The sequence below is a fragment of the Myotis davidii genome, unplaced genomic scaffold (assembly GCF_000327345.1).
Source record: "Myotis davidii unplaced genomic scaffold, ASM32734v1 scaffold24, whole genome shotgun sequence".
Lineage (NCBI taxonomy): Eukaryota > Metazoa > Chordata > Mammalia > Chiroptera > Vespertilionidae > Myotis > Myotis davidii.
This window is the reverse complement of record NW_006298312.1, coordinates 4,721,168-4,733,466: the sequence shown is the minus strand read 5'-3', so window position 1 is coordinate 4,733,466 and position 12,299 is coordinate 4,721,168.

Sequence of the window (12,299 nt, the reverse complement as noted above, 5' to 3'; positions counted from 1 at the left end):
CCGCACCCCAGGTACATGCCCTTGACCGGAATCGAACCTGGGACCCTTCAGTCCGCAGGCCGATGCTCTATACATTGAGCCAAACCGGTTTCGGCAAAATTTTCTTGTTATTTATCCATTTATTCACTTATTTTTGGAAAAGAGGAATAGAGGAGAAAGCAGACAGGCTTGAGTTAGTGAGTGAAATTAAACAATTAGGAGAAGAAGAGAGCAAGAGAGGAGATGAATAACGAAATAAACAAAAAATAACTAAGGAAGAAAGATAAAAAGATAAAAGAAAAGGGTGAATGGACATGGAGCAGAGGAGAGAAATTAAATATATGAGTAAGCCAACAGGGACTACAATAATAATAACACGTCAATAAAGCAGATAAAGAAGATTAATCCTTAGAAGGGGAAAAAGGAAAAGAAAGAGAAAAACTAAAGTGGGGACAGGAGAAGGAAAACAGGATGAAAAAAGGAGAAGTGAGCAGGAAAAAAAGAAAATCCTATATAATTAAAGCCCAGCAACCATAACAGCGTACTGACCAGATCTACTGCTTGACCAGTCACTATGATGCACACTGACCACCAGGGGCCAGATGCTCAATGCAGGAGGAGGGTGATGGGTCACAGTGAGGCCTGGAGTCGCATGCTATGGCCCAGGTATCCCAGGAACTGCAAGCCCAATTTATCTTATTAATTAAGAAAAATAAATTGAAAAAAAAAGCAGTAAATGCCACCCTGGGAAGAACGGCTCCAGGAGAGATAGGCCACGCCAGGCCCCGCCTGGCTTGGGTGGTGTGCCACAGGCTCATAAGGACTCACTGTTGATGTGCAGGAAGTGCAGCTCCTCCAACTCCAAAGCCGGTTGCACTGACAGCTGCTTCCCGTCCAGCTCCATGGCAGACGCAGAGCTGCCAGGCCGAGTCAGCTCCGGCTTCCAGCTTATGGCTTCCTGCCCACACCTTAGCATACTAAGTGAACTTTGGGGTGTGGCTTCGTGCCCGCCGCCCTCCCCCGCCCCCGACATTGGGCATTGATTTGGCTGTGTGACTGAAGTCCATGTGCAGTTATACGTGCAGTTAAACTGCATGTTTACATTTGTAGGGAAGCAGGGCACCCCTCCCTTGCCACCCTCATCACTTTCTAGGCTAAGAAAGGCCTCCTGATCTCCATGTTTCTCCTCCTGTTTGGAAACAAAACCTCTTGGGGATGAATGATCCCAGCAATGGCCCCAACACACACTCGGTGTCACTTTCACAGACATTCTCAGTCATTACAGCCCATTCCTCAGCCTACAGTGCCCTGCTCCACACCTGTCACCCCCCTGAGGACCGCCTTATGTTATCGTATCTGAAATGTGAGCAAGCTCTCAAATGCTCCCCTGTCAATAGCTCCTTTGCCCTACCTTTCTTCCTCTGCAAACCTTGCATCTTAAAAATATACATTTGATTGATTTCAGAGAGGGAAATAGAGATAGAAACATCAATGATAATAGAGAATCATTGATTGGCTACCTCCTGCACATTCCAAACTGGAGATCTAAACCTCCCTTGGCCCCTCCCCCATGCCTTCTCCTGCTAGCAGGCCCCTGGTGGTGGCATGGCACTGAGGGAAGGAGGAGAAGGAGGCGGGGAACCTTGGGGTGGCAGGGCAGCCTTGGCGTCTGGCATCTGATCCTTCTGCACCCGGCCCCACCACTGTCACCTCCTCTCCAGACCCTGTGAGGGCCTTCGGGCCCTGATCGGCCTGGCTCTGATCAGCCCTGATAGACCACCAAGCCTAGGGACCCCACCGTGCATGAATTTCGTGCACCAGGCCTCTAGTATAAGATAAAATAACAATAAAATTTGAATGAAGAAAAAATAATACAAAAAAATAAAAGGTAAAAAACAAATAAAGCAAAAAAAATTTTAAATAAAGGATAAAAAATTAAAAAATTAATTGTTGTTCACTTCAGATGAGTTTTAATGCCCCGTGGGGACTGGTTTAAAACCCCACTCATCTATTCTGTCTTCCACTTCTCAGTTTCCTGTTAGGTAGCACCATGTTGAAATTCCAAGCAACCCACCACTCCTCTCTTTGTATCTGTCTCCACAGTCTTAGCTGCAAGGAGGTAGGACCAGTCTGCCAGCTTTGCCTACCTGCCTGATGTCAATCTTAACCACTCAAGCATCTGTTTCTGACAGGGCTTTAGGTGGGGGTGGTGCTATATCACTTTCTAGGACTGAACGGCCCCTCTTCAACCCATTCCGACTGCTCTTTTGGACTTTTCAGAACTCAAGGTGTAGGCTGGGTGTGTCTGTATTAGCTGTCTTGAGGCTGCTGTGAGAGGCTGGCTCTACAGGAGGTAAATGGCTGCTTAAGTTTAGAGGGTCAGGAATGTCTCAGTTTCAGATTCCTGGTCACCTCTCCCTGTCCTGTTCTCCTCCACATCCTCTCCTAGGCTCCACAAATCTGCACCTCCACCTGAACCGCAGCCTTGGTGAACATTTGTAATTGAAAGGTCCTATGAACTGGGTTTAGCTAATAAAAGAAAAGACAAAACAGAGACAAAACAACCATGCAACTGCGAGTTTCTCTCCCCCCAGCACCACACAGCTCCTGCAGCTCTTTAAGCTGCCTTTCTGGGCTCAGCTTCTCATGCCTGTGGACTTAGATCTAGATTCCTCAGCCACCAGCAGTTCTGTGGACTTCTTTTCCACAGCCGGATGTTATGCCAGTCCCCAAGGGACACGGCCTTAGTGCGGGGAAGCTTCCTTCTGTCCCTCTCAGCCTGGTGTTCACACGACCCTCTCTAGCCCAGATGCCCAATCCTACCATTCTCCTGGTGTCCTCTGTCCTTCCCAGCTACGAACTGTCTCACCAGCTATGTCTAATTTGCCAATTCCTGGTGAATGTTATTTGATTTAGTTGCTCCTTCTATCTGCTCCAGGACTAGGTGCTTATTTGGCTGCCATCTTTTCCCCCAATCTCTCACCCACCTGGATTTCTTTTTATTATTTATTTTCTTCAAACCTTATTACACCAGAAATCTTTGCATGCAGCGTCTATTTTGCTGTTTGCAGTTTCCTTCTTCTGCTGTCAAAGACCATGTCTTCCGTATTCACACTCATATCTGCAGTTCTCTGCCTGATGTGCATGCAAAAATCACTGCATTCGTTGCTGTAAACATGAAACTAACACAGAGTGTTGGGAAAGTCATTGAGACAACAACTCTAAGTAGAGAATTGTGAAGAATGTCAAATGCTAAAATGGAATCAGAAGCAAAAAAAGGCCATTGGTTTTGTTACCTTGTGGAAGCAGTTGGTGACCTTTGAGGAACTGGTTTCACTAAAATGGGTGTAGCAGAAACCAACTGTAAGAGCTAAACACAGAATCAGAAATGCAGACCTGCAGGATGCAGGTGTAGCCTGCCCTTTCCAGAAAGTTGGCAGGGAAAAGAGGAGGTGTAACAAAGCAGAGGCTTAGATTTCCCCTGGGTCTCTATCAAAAATGGTAAAAGCCTATTCAAATACGAAGGTAGGTTTATTGTTTATTAATGATAGTAGAAACCTCTCAGGATTCTAGATTGGAAGATAAAGTATTCAATGAAATGAGGGAATGGGGCTATTATAAAGCTAGGCCTTGGAAAAATGTAATAAGGATAAAGAGTAAATACCTTTGCAAATTTTTTACTCAGGAATAAGAATAAACACAATAATGATTAAAATACACTAAGTGTCATGGGGAGTCTCATAATGAGTTAATTTTATGTTGCTGTTTGCTTTGCATTTGATTTTTTTAAACATATCTTCATCTTCCTTACTAGATTATAAACATTTTCAGATACAAGGTTCCCTCTACACGTACAAGTCAATGTAAAAAATATATTTAAGTGAAATCTTTTTATCTTAAGCCATATGTAGTTCATTTATATTAGTAAAGCTCCTGTTCTCAATATTATTCCCACTTTAAATTTGTCATGTATTTCAACCCTGGAGAGGGATGAAGAAATTATTTTTATTAAGTCATTTTCTATTAATAGAAGAGCTAATGTTAATTGAGTGATTATTCTATGCTAGACTCTGTATTTAAATACATTTTATCATTTTTCTTTGAAATAAAATAAACAGATACATGCATTTTATATCTTTAAACAAATGCAGAAACTGAGGTTTATAGAAATCACTTGTCTAAAGCCACATGAAATTTTGCATAAATTATGTTCTGCCTGTCTGCAGAGCCTCAGGCTATAACCTCTGCAAAAATAGATGTATAAAACAATTGCCCAAAATAAAATTTCAGTTTTATACGAAGCTGTATTTTTCAAGTTTTATTATCTGGTTAAGGAAAATGGGGGACATCTCTTAAAGTAAAAACAAATACTCAGTAACAATTCTGTCTACTGTCAGAGTCGCAGTAGGCTGTGTCTCCTCTGACTTTAAACAGGCTGACGATGGGCTTTGTAGCTTATCCCACAGGGCCCTATCTATATTCCTGACAATTTCTATCTTGTTGATAATTTTAAATAATGCATCTAAAATTTAGTATCAATCAAAGAAAATCACTGAAATATATTTTAAGCAACAGAATCTCCAATTTCCTTGTTTGTGGTATCTATTCTAATGCGATGCTTGGTAATAGTGAATCTCTTGTACATAAATATTGATGTGTCCATTTGGACACTAATAAAACCTAATACCTTCCACAGTTGGTAGCAATAAAAATGAAGTATGTATTGTTCTAGGTGGCCTTAATAGGTGGCACTGAGGCTGAGTCAGATTTTATAAGCATTTTAAAATATATTACTCAGCAATTATTGTTAGCATGGGCATTTGGTATGTGCAATTATCTAGTGCTTTAAATTATCTAAATCAATAGGTAGATAAATTTAAAATGGTCCACATGAATTCATTTGACACTATTTTAATGTGTCTGTCCAGTTTAGCCTATATTTATACCTTGCAAACCAGGTTACTTTAATGTTTAAGATAGAGACTGCTATAACATTATAAAATACATGAATGTTACTATTTTAACATTGGTATATGGGCAATAAAATCTCTAAGATTGTCAAATGCTTCCTATTGCTCTACCAGAGTTTGTTTTCACTTCCTAATCTGAGTTTCAATGTTTAACTAATTATTGAACCTTGACTGCAGAGAGAAAATACAAATGCTCAAGTCATCAGATAGTTAATTCATAGGTTCTTTTCACATATTCTAAACCTGATCATTTTCATCCCTTACAGTATTTTGTAGACATACAAAGATTTTGCACCCTTTAATGTAAAACATTCCATATTTTGGTTTTAAGGCATATTTTTGAGCTGGTTTAGAGTAGCACATTAAGAGTTACATTGGGTTATAGTTGTATCAAAATAGCAACAAGTGAATATCATTCTATTCAACAACTGTTAAGTGCTATTAGTGATTGGGGTTAGACCACAGGCCAAGAAGAATTTATAAGTATAAATACAAATTTTGCTACATGTGATTAAAATTAATTGAATAATTAACAAATAAGTTCAGGCTTAGATATTACATACTGAAATTTTAATATGCATGTGTCACTTAAAAAGATTATTTCAGCCCAACCTGCATGACTCAGTGGTTAAGCTTCGACCTATGAACCAGGAGGTCATGGTTCGATTCCTGGTCAAGGCACATGCTCAGGTTGTGGACTTACTCCCTAGTGTGGGGGCATGCAGGAGGCGGCCAACCAATGATCCTCTCTTGCCATTAATATTTCTATCTCTCATTCCCTCTCCCTTCCTCTCTGAAATCAATAAAAATATAGTTAAAAATATTACTTCAGCATAGCCTCATATCTTCCAGGTGTGAAAGTCTCTTTGTGACCAATAGGAGTTCCAGGTTTACTCACAATTGACAGCAGACCTGCAGAGGGTAAGCAGCTGTACAAAGCTTGTCTGGACTGAGAAGGACATTGAGAGGTCATCTTGCTATCTCTCTGCTTTCCAGCAAGCCCATACTTAAATCATCTGTGTAACTTGGACATCCTGTTATTAAAGCTTGTAAGGAAGAATATTTCTTAGCTCTCTTTATTTACCATATGATATTTAACAACTGTCATCAGTATATTCCTCTGTTTTGTTCATTCATCTACTCTCTTTAGTTCTATTTTATTTTAGAAAGTCCATTTCATAATCTCTTCTTTCTTCAGGAGATATATCAATTATCAACCTGTGACTTGTTTTTCAGAGCCTGCTGAAATTAGTATTTTGTGTGTTTTTAATTGTTGAATTAAGTATATGTGTCATTTTCTTGTTGCAAATATTTATTTCTGTACATTTATCAAACCCTTATAAACTTTCTGAAAAGTTTTCATAACTGTCAAACTGTTATTTTTTTAAATTTCCACTTCAATGAACTTAAATTCGATGGTTCATGACTCCACCTTTTCCATGGCAATAACTTTAATTCATTCCTGTCCTTGCCTGCCTAGTGTATGCAGGGGACAAAACTCCAACTCTGAATTTATCCCTCTTCATCTTCAGGACTGTTACTGGACCATTGATTGAAACTCTGGAAAAATTCTTGGTTTCCAATAGCAATATTGCATAGAAATCCTGTCTTCATAGTTAGTGCTCTCCTGCTTTCTAAGATAACTTTTTAAAACCTCCACTCTCTTCAAATCTCCTTTCCCAGCACACTCTCTCTGCTAAGAGTGGATGACCTTAATTTCTAATTCACAGAGAAGAGAAAATCCTCAGGAATTCTCTGCATTTCATGTCCATTCCCACTTCCTCTCCACCCACACACAATCCTAAGAGCCTTTTTGTTTTGTTTTTCTTCTACTAATTAGAAGTTGTTCTTCTTGGGTAAGGCTAATTTCTCCACATCGGTTATTATTCCTTCCCACAAGGTAAATTATATTGATGCCATCCAGTCACCACTTATTCACGTACAACTTTTATCAAAACAAATAAACAAAACCTTCATCCCATATCCTTCCAGCTCTGCCCCCCCCCGCCCCGTTTTCCCCCTCCACTTGGCAGTCAAGCATTTATAAGAGCTACTTACACTTGCTATTTTTATTTCTGACATTCATTCATAGATCAACTTGTGCTATCTACCTTCATCACCTATTGGACTACTGATCTGCTTTCTCAAACCACTATTACTTTATTTGTTGCAAATACAATGAACATGTTCATTCGTTGTCTTATTTAACTTATTTGTAGTATTTCACACTGTGTATTTTCTCATGGAAACACTCTCATGCACTGATTTCTAAAGCACCATCTACCCGTGATTTTTTTCCATTGCACAGAAACCTTTTCTGAAAGTTCTTTCTTAACCTATTAGTTAAATTCCGGTGTCTATAAGAATTCTGTCCTAAATGTCTTTACATGGAATTGCTATTATCCTCTGCCATAGCTTCAGTCCATATCCTTAAAGTTTGTGATATCCACTTTCAGCTATATTTCTGTGTTTTTTTTTTCAATGCATACATACAACTTGCTACTGAATATATTTACTTGATTATTTATCAAACAGCTGAAATTTGGTCTGTTCATTTACTTGTAAGCAATTTTCTTCTCTGTGCTCATTCTCTCAATGAATGATTCCTCCACCATCCATTCACTTGTCCAAGTCAGATGCTTGGACAAGGCATAAATTCTTGTCATCAGAGCATATTGTTTTATGTTCCCCGCCTTTAACCCTGTTCTAGGCCATAAATATTTCTTGCTTAAATGATAGTTAACTCATTAATTCTTCCAATTGATTCTCCATGTTAGGAGCAAATTTTTGTTCTGATCTAATAATTTATTTTCCATTCTTAAAATCCATTAGTAAATAAAACTCTGCATTGAATTGGTGGTATAACCCCACAAAGAAATTTATTCATAAATTATTATTAATGAAAGTAAAGATTAGCAATTTGTCAATGAGACATATTTTAAACTCTCATATAACATCTGCAATCTCTTCCTTGAAGATAATGTGCGAGTCCAGGGCTGTCCTTGTCCTTTAATCTTTATTCAGATCATTAATTAACTAGAGGTCTGGTGCACAAAATTCGTGCACTGGGGGGGGGAGGGTACTGCTGGCCTGATCACCCACAACTACCTTCCCCTGCCGGCCATCTGTGGTGGCCATCATGTGATGACATAGGGACAGCTATCTTGTGATGATGTAGGGGTGGCCATTTTGTGACGACATGGGTGTGCCCATCTTGTGATGATGTGACCTAGGCTTTTATTAGTATAGATTGTGTGATTTTTTATTTTTTCTTCTTGCTATTATGGCCAGATCTTATACAATTTTATTGAAGAAATACATGTTCTACTTATAGAAATAATATTGCTATACATAAGTAATTTTTATCACAATTCTATAGACTTTGAAAGGAGGAAACAATTCTAGGTAAGTAAGATAAACATCCAAGTTCATATAGCCAGTACGTAGAATAAGAATTTGAACTAATTTCTGACTACATCTTATATGCCCATTTGTGTTCTAATGTGCAGCACTACTTTTTAAGATAACATTATTAAAATACTAAATGATAAATTTAACATGAAAATACAAGTTAATTCTGCATTTATTTAATATTAATTTTATTATAGTGGTATTTCTTCTTTTAGTTAAAGACTAACATTTCCCTTTTTATTCTTATTATTCTTATTCTGCTTAAAGAACACTTTCATAATTTCATTATATTTTAGTGTATATTTTAGATTTCTAAGTTTATATTTAGTGTATATTTTTCTGACTCTTTGTATATATATTTATGAGTGCTTCTGCACTCATTTAAGAAAATAATACCAATTGTTCAAGAGACTTATTGTATGCATGGCCACACATATTTTTACATTTTCTGTAGGAAACTATGAATCAAAACAAAACAATAAGTTAATACCTTAAGAACTGTGGGTCTGACTTTGCTGTGATTTTTAAAAGTCTGATGTTTAGTTATCAGGCTATCCAGTTTTTCCATATTGAGTTCAATCTGTTATTAGTGTGTTTGTTTTTCTCTCTGAAGAAGGCCCCGTGTTTACAATTGGAAATATTATTTAAGAAACTTATCTTAATCTCACTGAAAAACAATCATAGGATTAGTTGAAAAGAATTAAACCCCTAATGAATAAAGTTTGACAACAACATTTAACTTTAGTACAGTTACCTCATTTAATGTTTACAAAAACTTATGAGTATTGTTTTGTTTCATTTTTCAGATAAGAGAAATAGAAACAGAAAAGTTAGGTCACAGCTAAATATTATTGCAAACATATCTTAACTACTAAAAATATAGCTATATACAGGGTGGGGCAAAAGTACATTTATACTTGTGAGTGTGAAACACTATTCTTTCTTTATAATTTATTAATTATTGGATTATTTTCTATATGAAGATCTGTAACCCTACTTTTGCCTTCCCTGTATCTTGAATAAGACATGATCACTGTAGACGAGAGACTCACAGGTTAGCTGACATTTTAAGAAATGTTTGAAAAACCGTTTATTAGTGCAATTACGTTAGGATCGGACATGTGAGATTGTCAATCCTTTAGGTAAAAACAAGTGGGATATTGGCAATTTCATAAGAATAAATGTAAAAATTGCATACAATAATTACAGAGGTGATTAAAAAGCAACATGATTAATTGTGCCAGGTTAGACCAGTAAAGTCTTTAGAGAAGAGAAGATGCTGGAACTGTGTATTAGAAGGTAAGTCTATAGAGTTTAGTAGGCAGATTAAAGGATGAAGGGCATGCTTAGCAGATACACACATGAAACACAGAGACATAAAAGACTGCTGTGTGCCCAAAGAACTTCAAAAGGCTTGTGATGCTTAAAACATAGTGTGCCGGTACAAAGGATACAGATATTCAGGTTGTGCATTGTGCAAGGGTGTGAGCTTTAAGTGGGTGCCACTCACATCACAGCCATACACTGACTTCTACGACACCACCAAGGCATGCTTAGAGACTTCAGTTTGAAGCTGAGACCTGGAGTAGCCAAAAGCCCACTGAGAATGCTTCTCTTTCCTTGCTACTCTGGGTGACTTGATTCTTACCTCCCAAAGGTGAGAAGGACGAATATTTACAATTGCAAATGTTATTCAAGAAACTTATCTTAATCTCAGTGAAAAACATCATAGGATTAATTCAAAAGAATTAAACACCTAACACAAGAAATGATTACTGATGATAAAAAACAACAACAACACCATGGTAAGAATGATGACACCAACTCTCAATGATGATAAGATTGTACAAAGATAATCAAATACTTTGTACTTACCAGGCACCATGCTAAGAATGTTGTACTTAACAGGCACCATGCTAAGAAAGTTAAACCCATTTTAACAATATGAGAATCAATATTGTAATTTCCCAATGTATAGTTAGCTACACGTTGGGTCGGTATCTTTTGGGGGACATACATATTTAACATATATATAATAATACATATATAATAATAAAAATACATATAATATTTTCCCGTGCATTAAACATGTTTTGGACACTTCTGGTGTAAATTGAAATGTGACCGTAGCCAGTTGTCAAGCTGATAGTTACACTGACATGGCCAGCTGAGTGGCAACATGACCTTCATCCTGTCTGGGAGTGAGGATCCACCGGTTTAATTTCTCTTTCGGTTTAGATATAGAACTAGATGTAATATATCTTAGGTATAAAATAACATTATATACTAGTATTCTTATTTTTTTCTAAGCTGTGAAGATGCATATTTTTCCATTTAATGCTTAGAACATATATGCAAGGTGTACTTATCTCTATTTCACAGATGAGGATATGGAGAATTCATGAAGTTAAGTAAATTGACATACAGTGGGTGAATGGCAGAAACAGAATTTGAATTCACCTCTAAGTAATTCTAAAGCTAGAGTGTTTTGAAATTGCTTGTTGCTCATATATGAACAATGGGTTTGCCGGTACTTTTGCACAAAGTGAATAAAAAAATCTTAATACAAGTATATTGGTTTTACCTTTGATGATCATTGCAATTTTGCTCTGTGCTGTTCTTTACACTGTAGGGTCCAGCCATGTCTCAATCACTCAATGTCCATTGAACTTCAGTGCTTTTGCACATGCTCTTTGTTCTGATTTGAACACCCTCCCCGCTGCTACCTAAGTATTCACATTCACAAATCGTCTAATAAACCCCTACTAATCTTTCACATCTGTATAAGTTTCCCATTGGGCTCATACAGCATAAACAACAGAAAGCCACCATTGCTAGCTTTGAAGTTCAAAGACCAGAGTCAAGGAATGCAGTGGCTTCTAGAAGCTGGGAACTGCTCTTAGTTCACAGCCAGCAAGAAAGCTGGCACCTGGGCCTTTAACCACTGAATTCAGTCAATAATGTGAGTGAATGGATTCTCCACTAGAATCTCCAGAAAGGAACACGCCTACTGACAGCTTGATTTTCGCTCTGTGAGGCCCTTACTCGACTTCTGACCTACAGAAGTGTGGTATAATAACCTTGTATTGTCAAAAAGCCGCCAAGTATAAACTTGATAATTTGGTGAAAGACTGAGTGTATACATTGGAAATAGCAGATCAGATAAAAAAGTAGAAATCTGATCCTCACAACCTGTTCCAGAAACCAGTTTAGAAAACCAAACAACCTCTGCAGAAATTAGCTCAAAAGCACCAGGACTTGATCAGTAACTTCCAACTTTTTAAATCCTCCCTCCCCGCCGCCCCCACTATCAACTTAGGACCAGCCAGTGAAAGCCAAACATGCTCCCTTCACCAAACAGGCCTAGTGCCTTGCTTCTAATTAGCCTCCTCTGGTATCCATACCAACAGCTTACAATCAACACATGTCAACTCTCCCCCTTTTTTTCACTATAAAGCTTCTATAGTCCCCTATAGTAGAGTCTCTGCCAAAGGCAGGTGATAGAGCTGAGCCTCTCACTATGGCAAGTTCTGGGTAAATATCCTTTTTTAATTTTCATGTGAATGGTCTTTTTTTTTTTTATTTCCACATTTGTCATGGCAGCAATAGAAGACTAATATACGCAGTGGGAGGGGCACTTGGACAAGCTCAGTAGTCCAGGCAGGTAGGGTCTATTAAGAAAGGTTACAGTGGGCTATGCAGAGCTGCACACCTCTGAGAATCTTTACCATGTAGACTAACCCCTTTGGCAATGAAGAGGGGGCCACACTTTACCCACACATGGGAGCAAAGGCCCCGCAGCACCAAACTGGGTTCAAATTTGGGTACTGTCTTTACATGTGGATCAGCCACGACTGGGGCTACGTGGCTCCTATGAATTGTGGATAGCTTGGGGCCAGCCCCAAGAAGTAGAGATTAGACTCCTTACAAAACTAGCAT